Source organism: Procambarus clarkii, chromosome 16 (assembly GCF_040958095.1).
Source record: "Procambarus clarkii isolate CNS0578487 chromosome 16, FALCON_Pclarkii_2.0, whole genome shotgun sequence".
NCBI lineage: Eukaryota > Metazoa > Arthropoda > Malacostraca > Decapoda > Cambaridae > Procambarus > Procambarus clarkii.
In genome coordinates this window covers 22,976,418-22,996,918 of record NC_091165.1, presented here as the reverse complement: position 1 = coordinate 22,996,918, position 20,501 = coordinate 22,976,418, and positions in this window count along the sequence as shown.

Sequence of the window (20,501 nt, the reverse complement as noted above, 5' to 3'; positions counted from 1 at the left end):
CACAATAAACAAGGATCATTGCGAATGATTCTGGAGAGAGTGAGGGGGGGGGGGAAGGAGGAAAGGGAAGGGGAAGACAAAACGCCGAACGTAAGAAATGGAGTTTGACGACTTAAACAAAAATTTAAGAACATTTACACAGCATACGTTGGGGCGGCACTACAAAGCGAACCACTTGCATGGAATCGGCATCGAACGTGAAACAAAAATAAGATTATAAATTCCAGAGATTGGCAAGAATTAAGGCTTGTACCCGAAATCAGGACAGGGACAGTTAGGTTACTTAATGGAACGCAATCTAACAATTACCTTTACAGAAAATGCCGAGACGATATGCGAAAAGGGACAACATTTTCAGAGTGAAAGCAGATAGGACCAGAGGACATGGTGGAAGTTGGAGAGACAGTACAATGAAGCTTATAGATGTACCTATGGAAATACAAGTGGGCCGATAACGCTGTGTAGTAATAATGGAATAATGCACTCTCTTTTGCGTTTCTTTGTTTCAATTCCAAGGTTGTTCTAGTGATTGATTGATGAAGATTAAGCCACCCAAGAGGTGGCACGGGCATGAATAGCCCGTAAGTGGTGGCCCTTTTGAGCCATTACCAGTATCAAAAGATGATACTGGAGATCTGTGGAGCCGCAACTGCACCCTGCGTGACGGGAGATGTCTCTCGGACCAAATGGTGATTGTTCTAGTGTGTAAGGTCACTTTATGTAGTTTCATAGTTGGGGGACAGGCTGTCTGTTGGGCATATAGAGGCCGTCCCCTACCCCTCTCCCATACTAGGGAAAGGCCTACGACTGATTTTGTCCAGGATGCAACCCACAATAGTACGGTGCCTAGCTCCTGGGTACTCATTTACTGCTAGGTGAACCGAGGCCTCAGACAGGGAAACGTTGCCCAAATTCTTTTCTCCTGCCGCGGGAATCGAACTCGGGACCTTTCGGTTGCGATCCGACTGCGCATATCACATTGGTCTAATTGATTAGTCAAGGTTGCTCGTTTGTATAGGTTCCAAGGTTGTTCTAGTATTTTTTACGTTTAAAATCCTCTTTATAGTGACCACAGTCAAGAGAGCAACCTAGGAACATATACATACTAGAGCGACCTTGGGACATATACATACTAGAGCAACCTTGGGACATATACACAGTAATAAATGGTAGTTAATTTAATTTAGTAGTTAATAAATGGAATGCACTAGGAAGTGATGCGGTGGAGGCTGACTCCATACACAGTTTCAAATGTAGATATGATAAGAGCCCAGTAGGCTCAGGAATCTGTACACCAGTTGATTGACAGTTGAGAGGCGGGACCCAAGAGCCAAAGCTCAACCCCGCCAGCACAAGTACACTATGTCCTATACACTATAACAGCACAAGTATTATATGTCCTAAGGTACACTAGAGCAACCTTAGGACATATAATCACCTGATAGGGTTACGCTTGCCCCAGGTTGTAAATCACTGCTCGGACTTAACCCAACACCTTATCGGTCACAACGAATTGTAAACTGCTTCGACAATCTTCCCAACACTTCCAACTTTACTTATGTAAAAGACGTTTTCTTTATTGAAATACCGGTTTAATTTTCAATACCAGTTTAATTTGTCCTTCCGTCAACAAAACATTCATGTTTTCACTTTAACCACAAGACGTAATTTTTTCTAATATGCAAAACCAAACAATATGATGCATCAATGACTGCCCGCTCTGAGAACTGATGGAAGTGAGAAAACTGCCCATGACAACACAAGCTTAGATGTAGACAGCCATATGCTCCCGCCTTATTCTGTACGAAAGTCTATTCTGTACGAAAGCCTATTCTGTACGAAAGCCTATTCTGTACGAAAGCTTACAGAGTTTAGATAAAAAAAAAAGAACTAGCTACAAGTTCATCTCTAATATCCCCATCTCACAGGACGGTTAGTCATACATGGAGTCAGTACCAGCGTCCCGCGGGCTGTCGAAGCTGCTGAGCAACGATGACTTGCCAGTAGCCTGGGCGAGGCAGAGCGGCTAGAATCTATAATGTTTAGTGGACGATATGGTAAGATTAGAGTGGCCAGATAGGCTACAGGGAAGCGTACTGTTGCCTCTATATAATAAGAACAAAACTGCAACTCAATTTACGGGCTCACTATAGCCCGTGTTACATGGAAATTTTGTACAGAGTAGCTGAATAATTAATAAATTATGACACTACACTACAGTCGATTAAGGCAGCGTCTGGGATCCTCTCGGACGGAGGTTCCAACCCTCGTCACGGCCCTTGTGGATTTGTTCGTTTGTTAATAAATTATGGCTTCCGACTGACTGAATTTTACCTCTGATCTTTTATTTTTCTTTGTCCCATGATTGATTGATGAAGATTAAGCCACCCAAGAGGTGGCACGGGCATGAATAGCCACCTGGGTGTTGAGCGTGTATATATGGACTGAGTCCCGAGGGGTAAAACCACCATCTGGTCACCATTTGGTCCGGGAGACATCTCCCGTCAAGCAGGGTGCAGTTGCACCTCCACAGATCTCCAGTATCATCTATTGATACTGGTAATGGCTCAAAAGGGCCACCACTTACGGGCTATTCATGCCCGTGCCACCTCTTGGGTGGCTTAATCTTCATCAATCAATCAATCAGGGGTAAAATCACGGGGTGCACCGCTCCTGTGCCAGGTAAGTTACGGGCTCACCATAGCCCGTGCTACTTGGAACTTCTTCCGAGTAGCTGAATCTATAACAACAACAGGGGTAAAACACCATTTGGTCACCATTTGGTCCAGGAGACATCTCCCGTCACGCAGGGTGCAGTCGCACCTCCACAGATCTCCAGTATCAGCTTTTGATACTGGTAATGGCTCAAAAGGGCCACCACTTACGGGCTATTCATGCCCGTGCCACCTTTTGGGTGGCTTAATCTTCATCAATCAATCAATCAGGGGTAAAAGGGGGGTAAAAAAAAAAGTTACGGGCTCACCATAGCCCGTGCTACATGGACACTTCGTTCTGAGTAGCTAAATCTAAAACAACAAACAGAGAGGGGTAAAGGTGAGAATACTTGTGTGAAAATAGTGTTTGATAGAAATAAGTGCATGCGATATTTGTTTGATGTACTGCGGGTGATGCCTACATTACCTTTAGTGCTGGTCTAAGCAAGTGACACTGATATCTACAGGGAAATAACCAAGTTAATGAACTGATAACCTTGGCCACTGGGGAAGAAACGTCAAGGACTTCCCCAAGGATGTGGGTTCTAAGCTCATAGAAACAACAAGAGACTCAAGGGCAGTCAACTGCCTTTTCCAGCTCTTTAGTGTAACATTCCAGAGGGAAACCGTCTACCTTTAGTGCTTGCTAGACGTCTGAGGTGCTCGAGGTGATCTACTTCCTTGAGCATTTGACTGTATTTAGTACCCAATCCAATTTCTATAATAAAATTACCAAATAAAACAATAGCGGTGGTTAAGACAATAAATAACACACATAATCACATGGAAAAATGAATTATAATTCCGAACGCTCTTGTATATTTAACACACACTCAAAGAAATACAATACAGAGAAATAAAGGCTAAAATATATACACACACACACAGGTCCTAACGCTATGCGTACTAGTGGCTTTAGGTATTGTATGTACTATCTCTATCTTTAAATCCAACATTATGTAACTCAATGTATGTACGTTTACCTGAAAAAAATCTAATCTAATCTAACTTAATCTAATCTAAGAGATTAGCAACATAAGCACAATCCTCGGCAGATGACACAAATAAAAAAAAGCATGCGGCTAGAGAGCCTTGATGTAAAATGCAAGTCACACATACAGAAGTACCCAGAGTCTACCAACACACACACACATACCCAAAGCTGATATACCCAAGCACACACATTCCCAAACTGACGTACCCCAAGCACACACATACCCAAGCTGATATACCCCAAGCACACACATACCCAAGCTGACGTATCCCAAGCACACACACATACCCAAGCTGACGTATCCCAAGTACACACATACCCAAGTTGATATACCCCAAGCACACACATGCCCAAGCTGACGTATCCCAAGCACACACACATACCCAAGCTGACGTACCCCAAGCACACACACATACCAAAACTGGCGTATCCCAAGCACACACACACATACCCAAGCTGACGTACCCAAGCACTCACACACATACCCCAGCTGACGTACCCAAGCACACACATACCCAAGCTGACGTACCCATGCACACACACATACCCAAGCTGACGTACCCAAGCACACACCCAAGCTGACGTACCCAAGCACACACACACATACCCCAGCTGACGTACCCAAGCACACACACACCCAAGCTGACGTACCCAAGCTGATGTGCCCTCGACAGTGGGTTTCTGTGTAGGCAATCTTCTCCCATGTTACTAAACCTTGAGTGGTGAGTGGCAGTCGTTCTGGGAGAGAAGTCTTAATAATGTTGATGTTGGCAGAGGAATCTGCTGTCCCCTGCTGTTTTTTTCAGACATTTAGTGGTGAATTTGTGTGAACTCACAACAACCTTTTGTGGGCTCGTCGTCTTTATTCTTTCTGAATTTTTGGAAGCTTTTCAGCTATAAGAGAAGTAATACATTTCAAGTATTTTGACCAATAACATATTTATTGAACAAATTAATTTGTAACAATCAACGTAGGATCGTTGTATTAATTCAGGCCAATGTTAAACTGGACCAAACAACACTGCAAGTCCGTCGTAAGAGCTCATCGTAACTTTTAAAATATTGAGTAAGTTGTTGGGTAATAATCCACATCGCTCCTGTGAAAGTTCAAATGTAACACATACAAGGGAAAGTTGATCAGTCCAGTAACCAGGAGCCCTCGTCGACGACCGGGCCGCGGGGACGCTAAGCCCCGGAAGCACCTCAAGGTAACCTCAAGGTAAAGGGACATCACACTCAAGCTCAACCACCCACCATATAGGAACTAAAGCCGGGGTGGGGAAGGACATTTGATAACCCACCGGCTTCCTGTCCCCGTCGAACCTATCAGACATATCGGGGCCGTCAGGTAACACTTTCTTAATATCAAAGAACAAAGCCACAAGAGTCTTGTCGTCGTCGTCGTCCCTTCAACTTCTAGTGTGTGGTCTGGTCAACACAAGAGCCTTGTTGAGGGTTCGAATCTATGCGCTGAATGTTCCCTTTGTCTGTCTAGTCATTGAGTCGACTAGAGCGCGTCTGGGAACACCCAACGCGTAGGTTCGAACTCTCATTAAGGCTCCTGTGGATTTGTTCTTTGATATACCACGTTAATGTGTTTTCTCTGTGTACTCTCTTAATATCTTACTGTTATCAGGGGGAGATTGTGAGCAAAGTGTGGCTTAGCAGATAGCTGGTAACGCATCAGCTGTGTACAACACACTCACAGTGACAGGGGGCCACCAGCTCCTGTGGGGAATAGGGTGATGGAAAGGTCTCTTCGTATTGAAGTAGATATTCATCTGTAACTATTAGCTCTAGCAAAGTCGCATTTTCGCGCGCTCTTAGTTTATTTCCCCTCACGCGCCCGCCACCATAGGGAAAATTCCTCGCCCAATGGAATTCTGAAACAATGGTGAAATCTAGTCAGGTTCCATTGTTTTTGCTGTGTATATGTGTTTGTTTACCTAGCTGTGTTTACAGAGATTGGGCTCCAGCTCTTTCGACCCCCCTCTCACCCCCCCCCCTCACCGCCTCAGTTCAATCACGACTGTCCGAGCACCACATTAAAACAAAATATCAAAGGCCGTTAATTGTACTAACCAGTACAACTGCGTACTAACCAGTACGCAGTTATACTGGTTAGTCGGCAGTAAACCAACCCAATGTTTTCCGCTTTTGGAGTGAGGAATCTTGGCCCCGACTCCTGCTAAAACCGGTATCTGTACCCTCAACCCGCCCAGCTCTCCGCGACGTTGGTTGGATAGGGTCCGTACCTAAGCACTCTCCCAGGCTGTATGCTGTATAGCCTAGCACACAACGCGGGAAACAAATATTGCGCTGTATCGGAAAACCATTGCTGCAGGCAATCGAGTTGCAGCAGAAAAAGTGGTGATATAATCAGGGTGTCAATAAAAAAAAACAAGAAATCAAACTGAATGAGAATCCAAGAAATGACTAAACCCTGTAACATAAATGATAAATTGTATTTACAATTCACTTTTCAGCTTCATCAGAATACAAAATAACTTGGAGAAATTACGCCCAGTTTGACACGGACTGAGCGATTCAAGTACGTTTATGGTGACATTAAAATACATATCCAAGGCTATTTCAAGTTCAAGTTCAAATTGAATTCAATTGAATTACAAAAGGATCACAACAGTCACTATACAAGGCACTTTACATCTATGGTGAGTCACACAGTTACTAGTCTTGCTCCACACCCACCCAACTGGGCGGCAGCTTAACAGTCATGTGCATGCTGCACCTACAGTCAGCAAATTTTGGCAATTGAGATCATAAAATACATCTCCAAAGGATAGAGTAGCTTAGCCTATTTCTAACCTCCACTAGGCTATCTCTACTCTCCTCTACTTCAAGTCCCCTCAAGGGGCTCACAAATCCATGAGTGATGAGAGACAAGGAGAGCGGAGGGTGTCGGAGCTGGGGACTGTGAGGTGATGACTGTGAGAGTGGGGCAGGGGTAGGTAGGGTCAGAGCCAAGACGGTTGCGCAATGTGCTGCGCTCGACGGATTTGGCCAAAAGAGATTCAGCAATCCAGAAGAAACTCGATTCACCTTTCAACAGCGCCGGTACATACGGACACCTCCCATATGTACCGGCGTATTACATCAGGACCCCCTTCCTCACTTAGGTCGAACTACTGACCCCTCACCAGAGCAACCCCACAACTGTTGCTTAACTCCCGGGTGAACAGAGGCATCAGTTGAAAGGAAACGTATTCAATTCTTTCTGTCCCATCTAGGAAATGAACCAGGGATCTCCGATTGAGAGTAGAGAATGAATCCTATCTGTACTACGAGATTCAAATTCATTCATATAAAGTATATGTCTAAGCTACGCTAACAGTCTTACAGTCTTATGTCCATATTCTATAAATCAAGAACCCTATATCCAAACCAGTATTTACCCAGGTTCATCCTGAGTCTAAACTTGTTTACAATTTTATCTATCGTTTGGTGTTCTATTTTGCTTTGATATATTTAAAGCCTTATTTATGTCTCCTTTTGTTAGGCGCTTTCATCTATTTATAAGCTTCAATCATGTCAGCCTTTTCTCTTCGTTGTTCTAGAAAATGTAAATTACTTACCGGAATTTACCAAGAAGACCACCATTTCTAGTGGCCTCAATTCGGAGAATAAGCTAGAGGCTTAGTCGAAAATTCCTTCATTGTTCCTAAGCATTTTGCTTTTGTTGTGGGGGGGGGGGGGGGGGGGGATTTCAATTTTTTTTTAAGATTTTCTGGAATGTTACATTGCTCGCAGAGCTCTGAACACACAGACTGATCGATGGGGTGGAGAAATCAACAATGTTTTTATGTCTTAGCTACATGTCTTATAAATAATAAATATATAAATGTTTATTCATGTATAGTACATACATACAAGAGGTTTTACAAAAATTGATAGATTTATAGATAGAGCTAGTACATACAATGCCTAAAGCCATTATTACGCAAAGCGTTTCGGGCAGGAACATATACATCAATGATTTGCCAAATGTTTCTAACATTCTTAAACCTATACTATTTGCTGACGATACTACCTTCATCTATTCTGAGCCCCAATCCCCACACACTAAACAATATTGTCAACAGTGAATTATAAAAAGTCCACTCGTGGATGTCAACCAACAAACTTGCACTAAACATAGAAAAGATCTTCTACATTTAATTTGGTAGTAAATCATCAAATCAGATTCAACTTCAGATAGATAAATGTAACATTACCAATAAAAATGAGGGGAAAGTTCCTTGCCCTATACATAGACAAGGGACTGAACTTCAGCACCCACATACAACACATAGCCAAATATGTCTCAAAAACGGTCGGTATAGTTTCTAAAATCAGATATTATGTTCCCCTCTCCTCTCATTATACTATTCACTAATCTATCCCTATCTTACATACGGTATCTGTGCGTGGGGGTTCAACCACTGCAAATTACATCAAGCCTATCAGTAGGATAGCACAGTAGGATAGCTTAGCTCTTCTCATTATATTTAATGGTAAAGATAATTTTTTTAGCTCAATCATACGTTTTGTTGAGGACAGGAGAGTGACTTTAGACTTTAAACTTTGTCTGCGGCCAAGAGGGGAGGAATAGTGTACCATAAAATTTAACTTATCTATGTAAATGAAATTTTAACTTCGTTATTTTGATACGACTGTAATATATATGTTCGGCATTATAAGCTAATATTAAGTTTTATTATTATTATTATTATTATTATTTTCTACCACAGACGTGGCCACACATTTACAAGTGCTAACTAGAATATATTCATTTTCTTTTGTCCTCCATGGACAAGGCGAGAGATCTGTTAAACATATAGTTCAGGGATTTATTGAACAATTAACCACAGAAGGTGATTGTAATGCTTTTAAAATGCTAATCTAACCTACAGACTCTATACAGACTCTATATAGACTCTATATACATAGATACACAGAGGTACGTCTACCCTACATAAAGTGGTTATTCTTGAGATGATTTCGGGGCTTTTTTTTTAGTGTCCCCGCGGCCCGGTCCTCGACCAGGCCTCCACCCCCAGGAAGCAGCCCGTGACAGCTGACTAACACCCAGGTACCTATTTTACTGCTAGGTAACAGGGGCATAGGGTGAAAGAAACTCTGCCCATTGTTTCTCGCCGGCGCCTGGGATCGAACCCAGGACCACAGAATCACAAATCCGGCGTGCTGTCCGCTCGGCCGACCGGCTCCCATGGTCGATGTGTTCTTTACATAGTATCATTAATGTGTATTTACAAAGGTGAAATGTAATTCTGATCAGCTTCCACATATACTTTATACACATATATATGCACACATATGCATACATATATATATATACATATATATATGCACACATACATTTATGGCTCTCCTACTCTGAGAGGGTAAGATAGCTGATAGAGAAACTAACGTGTTATTAAGAACTTAATCACTGAAAGTGATTAAGGTGCTTTTACAAGCTCAGGTTATATAGCTACATCACATATATATCCATTGTATAGTTGATACATTACATGGTCAATCTAATATTAAGTGACGGAAAAATTAAAATATTAGAGTTAATGGTTAAAGAATACATTTTCTTTTCCGCTTCCAAATAACAAAAAACGTAAAATATAAAAGGGATAACTATAACTAGTTTGAAATTATTGTTGACACTTTTTTTTTTCAAAGATTTTTGTAAGCCTTAGGTATCTCTAAGGATACGGGGCCATATCTGACAGCATATTCACTAATAACACAAGCTAACACAATTCATATTGTGTTATCATCTACGGCAATATATGTCTAAATTGGAGAATACAGGAAATAACAATAAATATATGCTAATTGGATTAAGTAATAAATTGTTCATTATTTAGTTTTATTTATTTATACATACAAGAGTTTTTAAATTCTTGTATAGCTACTAGCACGCGTAGCGTTTCGGACAAGCCCTTAATTCTAATTTTCCCCGGAATACGACCCGCCAAATCGTTTAACAACAAGGTACCCCCATGATCATACTTCATAGGATCAATTCTATAGTATGATTGCCGAGTTCCTTGTGCGAAACTTGGAAAGAACAAGGTACCCATTCACTGCTGGCTGAACAGAGGCGCCAGTTAAAGACTGGCGCCCACTCAATCCTCCCCGGCCAGGATACGAACCTAGGCGAGATCACTCGAGAAACGCCGGGCGAGTGAGTTACACTTCGCTACGGGGACCAAATAATAGATGGAAAAAAGTGTCTTTATAATATAATAATATCCCAAAAGCTCCCGAAATCTCGACTCCTTTTCAACTAATCGCACGAGAGAGAGAGAGAGAGAGAGAGAGAGAGAGAGAGAGAGAGAGAGAGAGGTGGGGGGTGGGGGGGGGGTAGGGCAGGCAGGGGGCGATGTTGGAGGAGAGGAAAGCAGAGAAGGAAGGACAGGAGGAAGACAGACAGAAGGGGGAGGAGAGAACAGAAGAGATAGGAGAGGGAGTGGGTTGCGACAGTGAGTCCCGAGCACCGCCGAGTACCCCACCTAGAGGCATATGTAAGAAAACTACAAATTGTGTTGCCTAGGCTTGAAGAACATCCTTCAGTGGTTCCATTACCAGCATGATCATATGATTAAAATATATATATGTTGCATATACAGGAATTGCAACAATTTCAAACATACACCGGGGGGTCTCATTAAGACTTCAACATATGCCCTTTGTAATTCAAGTTCAAGTACGTTTATTGAGACAATAAAATACAATTCAAAGGGATAGATAGAGTAGCTTAGGCTATTTCTACCCTCTTTGTAATTCTCTTGCAAAACGCGTATATAGCATCAGTATAAGGGCTCCGCTGGCGGAATCAATCGATCAATCCTACAGTTAACATTTGAAATGTCAATTTTTCCTGTTGTTGTAAACGTGTATGCTACTAATTAATTATAATCAATTATTAATCGTACGACAGTTTGAGCAGAAAAGTACGATAGTTTTGTTAGTGTCTGTGAAGGTGTGACGTGGCGGGAATCCTAGTGTCTATAGACACCAATATACCTGGGATACGTCCCTACACAATATATCTGGACTATGTCCCTACACAATATATCTGGGATATGTCCCTACACATTATATCTAGGATATGTCCCTACACAATATATCTAGGATATGTCCCTACACAATATATCTAGGATATGTCCCTACACAATATATCTAGGATATGTCCCTACACAATATATCTAGGATATGTCCCTACACAATATATCTGGACTATGTCCCTACACAATATATCTGGGATACGTCCCTACACAATATATCTAGGATATGTCCCTACACAATATATCTAGGATATGTCCCTACACAATATATCTAGGATATGTCCCTACACAATATATCTAGGATATGTCCCTACACAATATATCTGGACTATGTCCCTACACAATATATCTGGGATACGTCCCTACACAATATATCTAGGATATGTCCCTACACAATATATCTAGGATATGTCCCTACACAATATATCTAGGATATGTCGCTCCACAACTATTTGATCATAGTGTTATAATATAAATAATAATCCTTCAACTAGAATTAACTAATGCGGGGAAAGGCGAAAGATAACCCAGATATCTTATAAAATCTTATAAATTAATCCCGATTATGAAAAGAAATTCCAGGCTGAGAGAATTTTGAGAGAATGGGAAACGCGTCACAAAGCCTCGTTAATTTGAGCGGGCCCTGCCGTAAGGACCCTGGGGGGCCATGCCCTGGACATGCCCTGGAGACCATACCCTGGGGCCATACCCTGGGGCCATACCCATGACCAACACCAGGCTGGTTCAACCTCTACCGTTTACCCTTAGTGTTACCTTACTTGACCCTAGGGGAAATATGTAGTTATTTCCCCTCTTTTTTCCCCCTACCCACCTCCCTCTTTCCGCATTCCGTTACACGGGCCACTTCATCTCCTTCTCTTCTCTTCTCTCTCTCTCTCTCTCTCTCTCTCTCTCTCTCTCTCTGTTGCCTTTCTTCTTTCTTCTTTGCATCTTTCCCTTCTTCCTTCTTTCCTTGCCTCTCCCCCTCCCTCCTCTTCTCCTCGTCTCACTACCTCCTTATCGCCCACATTGCTTTAAACACACATTCAATAAATCAGTCATCGGTCTGTCCTATATCACTCAAGGGGTTATAAGATAACTCAACTTATTCTCTACTGTCTCTATCATATTTATCTTTCCCGCTTTCTCTCTCTCTCTCTCTCTCTCTCTCTCTCTCTCTCTCTCTCTCTCTCTCTGTATTCTCCTCTTTCTCACCGCGAATGGCTGCACCTGCACCCGGCCAACCCTCCCATTCCTCTCCCTTCCCCCCCCACCCACTAATTAGAGACTGGAAGGGTAGGAGGTGGTTTTGGTGGTAGTTTGACCTCACAACGACCCTTAACCTCTGACCTCCCCGCCTATATCTCATCACGTGGTACCACATTCTGGCCAATAGGTACCTCCATTACACAACTATGCTAACTTAAAGTCCCCCCCCCCCCCGCACTAAATCAGTAGTTTGGGCAGACCGGCAGTTGAAGCGGTTGATACAGTTTCAACTGCCAAACTGTTTCGACATTTGGAACGGTTGATACCGTTTCAACCACACCCATATGATTATAATGTCGACACTGAGATCAAATTATTACAATGTATTTAGAATGATTATCTTGCCAAACTGCATTATCTGTCTCCAGGTTGATTTGAGAAACGTTTTCCACAACAGGATGAGAGACGTTCCCCACAACAGGATGTGGGGGAACGGGGAACTTTCCTCAATGGAAAGTTGGTGCCCAAGAGCCGTGGCTCATCCCCTCCTCCCCCCAGCAAATACAAGCAGGTGAGCGCAACACTAACGACGCAACACGCCCCAACACACCCACAACGACACACCAATCAGACCATCAGGTCGATCATTGAAGACAAGCGACCGAGCGGGATACGAAGGACGCCGCTCAGACTCAATGATGAATACCTGATCATTTTTGGTCGGAGTTAACAGTAACAATCTTGCTGCCATTATCTCTCTTCTCTCTCTCTCTCTCTCTCTCTCTCTCTCTCTCTCTCTCTCTCTCTCTCTCTCTCTCTCTCTCTCTCTCTCTCTCTCTCTCTCTCTCTGGGCTGGACGGTAGAGGGGGACGGTTTCGCTTCATGCAGGTTGGCGTTCAATCCCCGTCTGTCCACAAGTGGTTGGACGCCATTCTTTTCCCCTGCTGCCCCATCTTAAAATCCTTATCCTGATCCCTTCCAAGTGCTATATATATAGTCGTAATGCCTTGGTTCTTTCTCCTGATATTCCCCTTCCCCCTTCTCCCTCTTCTACCCCTCCTATCCTAAGTTCTCTTAGCATGGGTTCTCTTCCACGCCTTCCTTTTGTTTTCTCTCATTCTCATTTTCACATTTCCTTTTCCCATCCTTCTCCCTCGTTTGTGTAACCTCTCCCTCTGTGGTCATGTTCCCTACCTCCCCTCGTCTCTCGTCACCTTCTCTCTCACCCCATTTCTGTCCCTCCCACCGCCCCTCTCACCCCTTCCACCGAGACCTACTCCCTATCCCACAAAGGGGGTGTTTACTCTGGGGTTCTCATACTTTACAAGTCTCCAACAACGGAGACCGGGCAAGGCATCCTAGAACTAACTTTAGGGGGGGATTATTAATTTTTATTATATATTATTATTTCCCTGGGCAAGGGGGGGGGGAGAGACGAAGAAAGAAAAAGAGTGGGAGAGTGACTTTTATTATATATATTTTCTTATATCATTGTATGTCTCGTTTTCTATTTTATGTGATGTAGGGGTGTTTTGCTGGTGTGTGTGTGTGTGTGTGTGTGTGTGTGTGTGTGTGTGTGTGTGTGTGTGTGTGTGTGTGTGTGTGTGTGTGTGTGGTTGGGAAGCAGGTGTCGGGCAGTGGTTGGCGTGGGTACATACGTGTCTGCTGTATTTGTCTATAATGACACCGAGGGAGCAGCTGACCAAGTGATTTAACACCTTACTGTTCAATTTGTAATTTGTATCTGGGTTCTTATATTAATTTACACCTATGTCTCTCTGTCTCTCTGTCTCTCTGTCTCTATCTCTGTCTGTCTGTCTCTCTCTCTCTCTCTCTGTCCCCAAGTCTGAATGCATCTTGCCAGGCCTGACTTCTAGACAATTTGTAGTGAATCCATTTGTCAGTCTCTACCACGGGGGAACTCCTCACGACCATAACCCAATTTGCATTAATTTATTCACATATAAACGACTCGAGAATATTTTAAGTTGTAGTCATCATGTATATTGTCTGATTTAGGACAAAAAATTGCAAAAAAATTGTTACATTTGTCTTTTGAAAAGTCCCCAAGAGAGAGAGAGAGAGAGAGAGAGAGAGAGAGAGAGAGAGAGAGAGAGAGACAGAGGGTTGGGGGAACTAGAAACCATAGAGACCTCCACAAAATATTCTGGCGAAAAAGGATTTTTATTTGTTTATTTTTTTGTGTTTACCTTGCAATGGGAGGCAAGTTGTGGCACTGGAGAGGCGTGTACAGGTGTGGTGGCCGGCCCGGGGTCTCATTACCTGCTTCAAGTCCCCCTTCATTACTGAACTTTTTGAATTCATTAATACTGCCAAACTCCAGCTACTGGAAATCGTGTGGCGAATTTTTATTCGAAGGATAGTGTGTGTGTGTGTGTGTGTGTGTGTGTGTGTGTGTGTGTGTGTGTGTGTGTGTGTGTGTGTGTGGAAGGGGATAAATGTTGGATAAATACAAATATTTATATATAAAATATGAATACACAGAATATAGATAAATATGTCACAGATAAAATGATTAATCTACATGATTGTACTGTGATTATTTTCAAATTAATGCCACGTTCTGATTTACGCGATTGAGAAGATAAAGCATTGAAGAGACTCAACTAATAACGCTAGACAAGAGCTCCAGCAATGGCAGGACATGATCACATCATCAAAAGTACTCGCACTCAATATGTCTTTGAAGGTAGATGATGTTGCTACCCCTCTCATTCTACAACTACCCCCCCCCCCCCACTCCTCAGGTAGCAGAGTGAGTAGTCTTAAGAGAAGTTCCATAAGCGGATCTTAGATAAAGATGGTGAATACAAATTCTGCCTTAATGGTGCGTGTGTAATACTTTATTGGTAAATATTGCGGGTGTTTTGATGCACGTGTTTACTTCGTCATTATTAGGTAGAGGCATTTTTTATTCGTGAATGTGATAGAACTGTAATTATTGGGTTACATAATTAACCGCCGCGTATTGATTTTCGTGATTAAACACACACACACACACACACCGGTGGCCGAGCGGACAGCACGCTGAACACGTGATCCTGTGGTTCCGGGTTCGATCCCGAGAGCCGGCGAAAAACGATGGGCAGAGTTTCTTTTACCCTGTGCCCCTGTTACCTAGCAGTAAATAGATACCTTGGAGTTAGTCAGCTGTCACGGGCTGCTTCCCGCGACCCGGAATATCCAGTTTCTCATATATGTAAATGATCTTCCTCGTGGAATAGGCGCATTCCTCTCAATGTTTGCTGATGAGGTAAAAATTGTGAGGAAGACTAAGACAGATGAAGCCAGGAAGAGGCTTCAAAATGTCCAGGACAAACAAATGGCTACTAGAGTTTAACTCAAGTAAATGTTGAGTAATGAAATTAGGCGTAAAAAGCACGAGACCTGAAACAGATGACATCATTCATGAAACGTATAAAGAGAAGGATTTACGAATCGATATCACAAGGAAGCTGCCTCCTGAAGCCCACACACACAAAAAGGATATCATCAGCGGCACATGCAAAGCTGGCTAACATAAGAACTACCGTGGAAAAATTCGCGTTAATGAACCAATTAAAATCTTGTATACTACATATGTCAGACCAATCATGGAGTATGCGGCGCAAGCGTCAAGTCCGTGTATAGTCGAGCACAAGACGAAGTTGGAGACCGTTCACCAGTACAGCACCAGACTGGTTCCGGACCTACCAGGCATAAGTTGCAAGGAAAGGTTACACGAATTGGACCTCACGTCTCAGGCTCAGGAACTCTTGTACACCAATTGAGAGGCGGGACCCAAAAGCCGAAGCTCAACCTCCCCCCCCCCCACTCCTCACACAACCAAATTAGGCGAGTACACACAGCCGCCATGCTTTCAAACACGGCTTAGGAACCTGGGTTCCATTTCCTGCCGAATAGAGAAGCAATTGGACAGTTTCTTTCACGCGATGCCTCTGTTCACCTAGCAGTAAATAAGTGCTTAGAAGTTAGACAGCTGTTGTGGGCTGCATCCTGGTGTGTGTGTGTGTGTGTGTGTGTCTGTGTGTGTGTGTGTGTGTGTGTGTGTGTGTGTGTGTGTGTGTGTGTGTGTGTGTGTGTGTGTGTGTGTGTGTGTGTGTGTGTCTGAGTTTTACATTGACTATTCGTCACCCACCAGTTAGTTTAGTTCATTTATTATGCACCCCATACCCATCTTATGGGCGGTAGTGGAAAGGGTTACAGAGGCACATAATGGGCTCAGGGACTGAACCCCACAATTCATTTAGCTAAGCAAGTTACAATCTTGATGAGCAAGTTACAAAATTCAATATAAGTCGTCACATCAACAATGGGTTCGAGATCGATCTCAAGTACAGCAAACAATTTTGTTACATGAGCATAACGTTCCACTTAAGCCGCAAGAAAACAGATGCCCAACACCTCAACACCTGTCCCATTAGACAGATGCTCTGGCCAGCCGGAAACCAGCAACAACCCTTCCTTTCCTGATCAAGAATCAATTGAAAACTAAATTTCCAATCGTCGACCCAATATAAAACAAATCTCATCTCTTAAAAATAAATCTGCAGCCTCGCAATTCATTCTCCAGATTCTGCTAGTCAATCCAATAAGCTTATTTTCACACGCGAGTGATAAGTTGATTATTCAATCATTCGATCGATATACGCCGAGGGTAATTTGTATATTTGTTGGAAGTTGCGATGGGAAGGCCTTTGAGGCTGGGAGGGAGGGTAGAGGGTTAGTGGAATGGGAGGGAAAGAAGGGATGGAAGAGGTAGGAAGAGAGGGGTGGGGGCCGGGGACAGGTGGGGGAGAGTGGGGTCGAACGAAACAACGGTATTGTATATGCAAATTCCCGCCCACACAATTCACCGCGCAAAAAGCCTATCTGCAATTCCGATTTCAATAACATTCCGTCAATTGCCTCAGTCCGGCTCAACTTATCGACGACTGACCGAGAACCACTGCCACAGCGGTGGGCAGGTAGGCTGGCCGAGGGCAAGGTAGGCTGGCCGAGGGCAAGGTAGGCTGGCCGAGGGCAAGGCAGGCAAGCCGATAGGTAATAGGCTCGTAGGGCGGTTAGAAAGCGCTACGCAGCTTCTGTAGAGAGGAAGACAATCTAGAAAAGCACAAGATGAAACTAGAGAAAGTTCAACGAGACTAATTCTAGAAAGGACGGTACTTTGAGGAAAGACTGAGGGAGACTGATCTTACAACCTTACAAAAAAAATCAAATATCATAGATGGAAGATTGAGACCAAAAATAGTCTACAGGAACTGAAAGAAACATTTATTTACCCTAAGAATAGTAACTGAAATAGTCACGGTAGTCAAGTTGCAATAGACGATTAACATCTAAAATGGAGTAAGCCTAGTTAATTTTTAATTTTAATTTTGCCCCGAGGGGCGAGTTTATTGGGCAGCGCCACTCATCTTGTGAGTGAACATACCGCCATAGCAGAATGTACAACACTCCCCAATAGGAAGAAAACCCGCTGGGTTGTTCATCCTGTCACTTGTACACAGACACAGCTGGGACTTGCTTAACTGTCTCAAGTGAACAGCTCCTCAAACAAGATTAACATTTATCAACCCTTAAAAGCTTACGTTATCTTGCGGGTGCAAAATGGGGAAATCTTTTAAGAACAGTATCAATATTTGACAAAAAGTGTTTTCCTCCACACTCAGTGGGTAGATACTCCAGTGGGGGTAGATGCTCCATTAGATAAAGTAACTAGTAGACGAACAACACAGATTGATTGATTGATTGATGAAGATTAAGCCACCCCAAGAGGTGGCACGGGCATGAATAGCCCGCAAGGACCAACACAGAGGAGAATAATCAGACTGGCAAGGTGATCAAAGCCAAGGTTGGCCAGGAGTAAGTCTTACGTTGTGATCATGTCTCCCCTCCCCCCCTTATTGCAGCTCTTCACTAGGGTTATTAGGTTGAGTCCTCTTTTTAACAAGTTCTTTTCTGAATCTAAATTAATTGAATGTGTATCCATTTAAGTGTTCTATTTTGCAATAGTGATATATTCAGCAACTAGTATCTATTACCCCTTGTTATACCTTTTCATCCATTTGTATACTTCAGTTATATCACCCCTTAACTTTCTCCTTTCTGAAAAGTGATAATTTTATTTTCTTAATCTGCTTTAACTGCTCATTTTTTCCTGTACATTTTCAAATACATTTACGTGATTCAATTCAATTTCTTTCTTTATTATGCACCCCATACCCATCCCGTGGGCTGTGGTGTAAAGGATTACAGAGGCACATAATCGGTTCAGGAACTGAACCCTCTAGTTCGTTTAGCTAAGCAAATACATTTTTTTTTACGCTAGTTACAAAATTATTAATGTTATATATATACATGTACACATTCTCATACATACATGTCCATATATATTTACGTATACATATATACATACACATATTTACGTGAGAGGTCCAGAAATATCCTCCATAGGACAGGGACGTAGAAAGCCCAAATAGGTAACTTTGATTGTTCTAAATATGAAAACGTGTGTGTGTGTGTGTTACGAGGCGTGAGCATTATAAATTATATTTCTCCTCTCTTGTCGTCGTCGCGTGACAAGCAAACGGACATAAATCATATCAGAATTCGTATCACATTGAATTATTAGACAGGTGTGTTTGCATTTCTACAGGTGTTCTCTCCTCTCTGTCTTCCCCCGTCCCCCGTCCACCCCCGATCCTTGGACATACTATTTCTTTCTTCCCGTTTCTCTCATTCTTCGTTTCTCTCTTCCCTAGACGCACATATACAAACGCACACACACGACAAACAGAAACAAACACACAATACGACAGTGACATAAACACACCATAGACGAAACACACCCAAGACATACACACAAACACGACAGAGAAACCCATATACACTACACATACCCGACACACACACGTTATATGACAAAGAGTGCTGGGAAGACGGGACACCACGAGCGTAGCTCTCATCCTGTAACTACACTTAGGTAATTACACACACACACACAATACATATTCACCCACAACAGCCCCGCGGCCCACAGGGCGCATGCGCTCAAGCTACTCCCAACCACGGCTCACGCCCAACACATATATAAACTGAAGTCAAATCGTCTTATACAGGAGACATCAGACACTTTTCAAAGTCGATTTTCAGCGCGACGACCCAAATACGCTTTGAAAGGCATCAATGTATATTGATAAATCCCCCAGCTGCCTCTCTCTCTCTCTCTCACTTTCAGCCTCCCGCCGCGAGAGAAATCCTAGAATTACATGCTTCTCCCATTGGGAGAGGCGGAGGTTTATATACAAGACTAGGTGTTTATATTTCAGGAAGGAATGGAAATGTCTTTCAGTCCTCTTCCGTCATCCCTTTTCCTCATGGTGGAACGGTCATATATATATATATATATATATATATATATATATATATATATATATATATATATATATATATATATATATATATATATATATATATATATTTGAGTGAGGTGGGAGGGGTGATGTGGCATTAACACAAGACAGAACAAGAGGGGATATTAATAGGGTATTAAAAGTATCAACACAAGACAGAACACAAACAATGGGTATTGAATAGAAGTGTTTGTAGAAAGCCTATTGGTCCATATTTCTTGATGCTTCTATATTGGAGCGGAGTCTTGAGGTGGGTAGAATATAGTTGTGCAATAATTGGCTGTTGATTGCTGGTGTTGACTTCTTGATGTGTAGTGCCTCGCAAACGTCAAGCCGCCTGCTATCGCTGTATCTATCGATGATTTCTGTGTTGTTTACTAGGATTTCTCTGGCGATGGTTTGGTTGTGGGAAGAGATTATATATATATATATATATATATATATATATATATATATATATATATATATATATATATATATATATATATATATATATATATATGTAAAGATTCTAAAACTTGATGTGAACTTTAACATTTTCTGGTGTGTAAACGCTTTTTGACAGGCGATGAGGAACTGGATACTCCTTAGTGCGGATACTGTGCCATGCTGTTAGGCGGTCGAGCCAGAAGAAACCTTAAAGAGGGGGGGAGGGAGGGAGAGGGGGAGAGGGGGAGAGGGGGAGAGGGGGAGAGGGAGAGAGAGAGAGAGAGAGAGAGAGAGAGAGAGAGAGAGAGAGAGAGAGAGAGAGAGAGAGAGAGAGAGAGAGAGAGAGAGGAAGGGGGGGAGGAAACAAAGATAGTTTTGGCGAGATTGCAATAAAAAAATCAGCCGTAAATAACATACATCAACTACAAAACCTAAGTTCCTCCTAATTTCCAGAGTGACTCTTATCAAGAAGACAACAAAGCTACCTTTGAGAAAAATGAACCACATCCCAAATCCTGATCTAAAAAACACCAGCCTCCTCCATACTGTTTATGTCCTTGTCCTGCATTTTATAAACAACATTACTGCCAGTGTTTACAGACGAACGAAGAAAAAAATATTCAAGAATGTTTCTGCA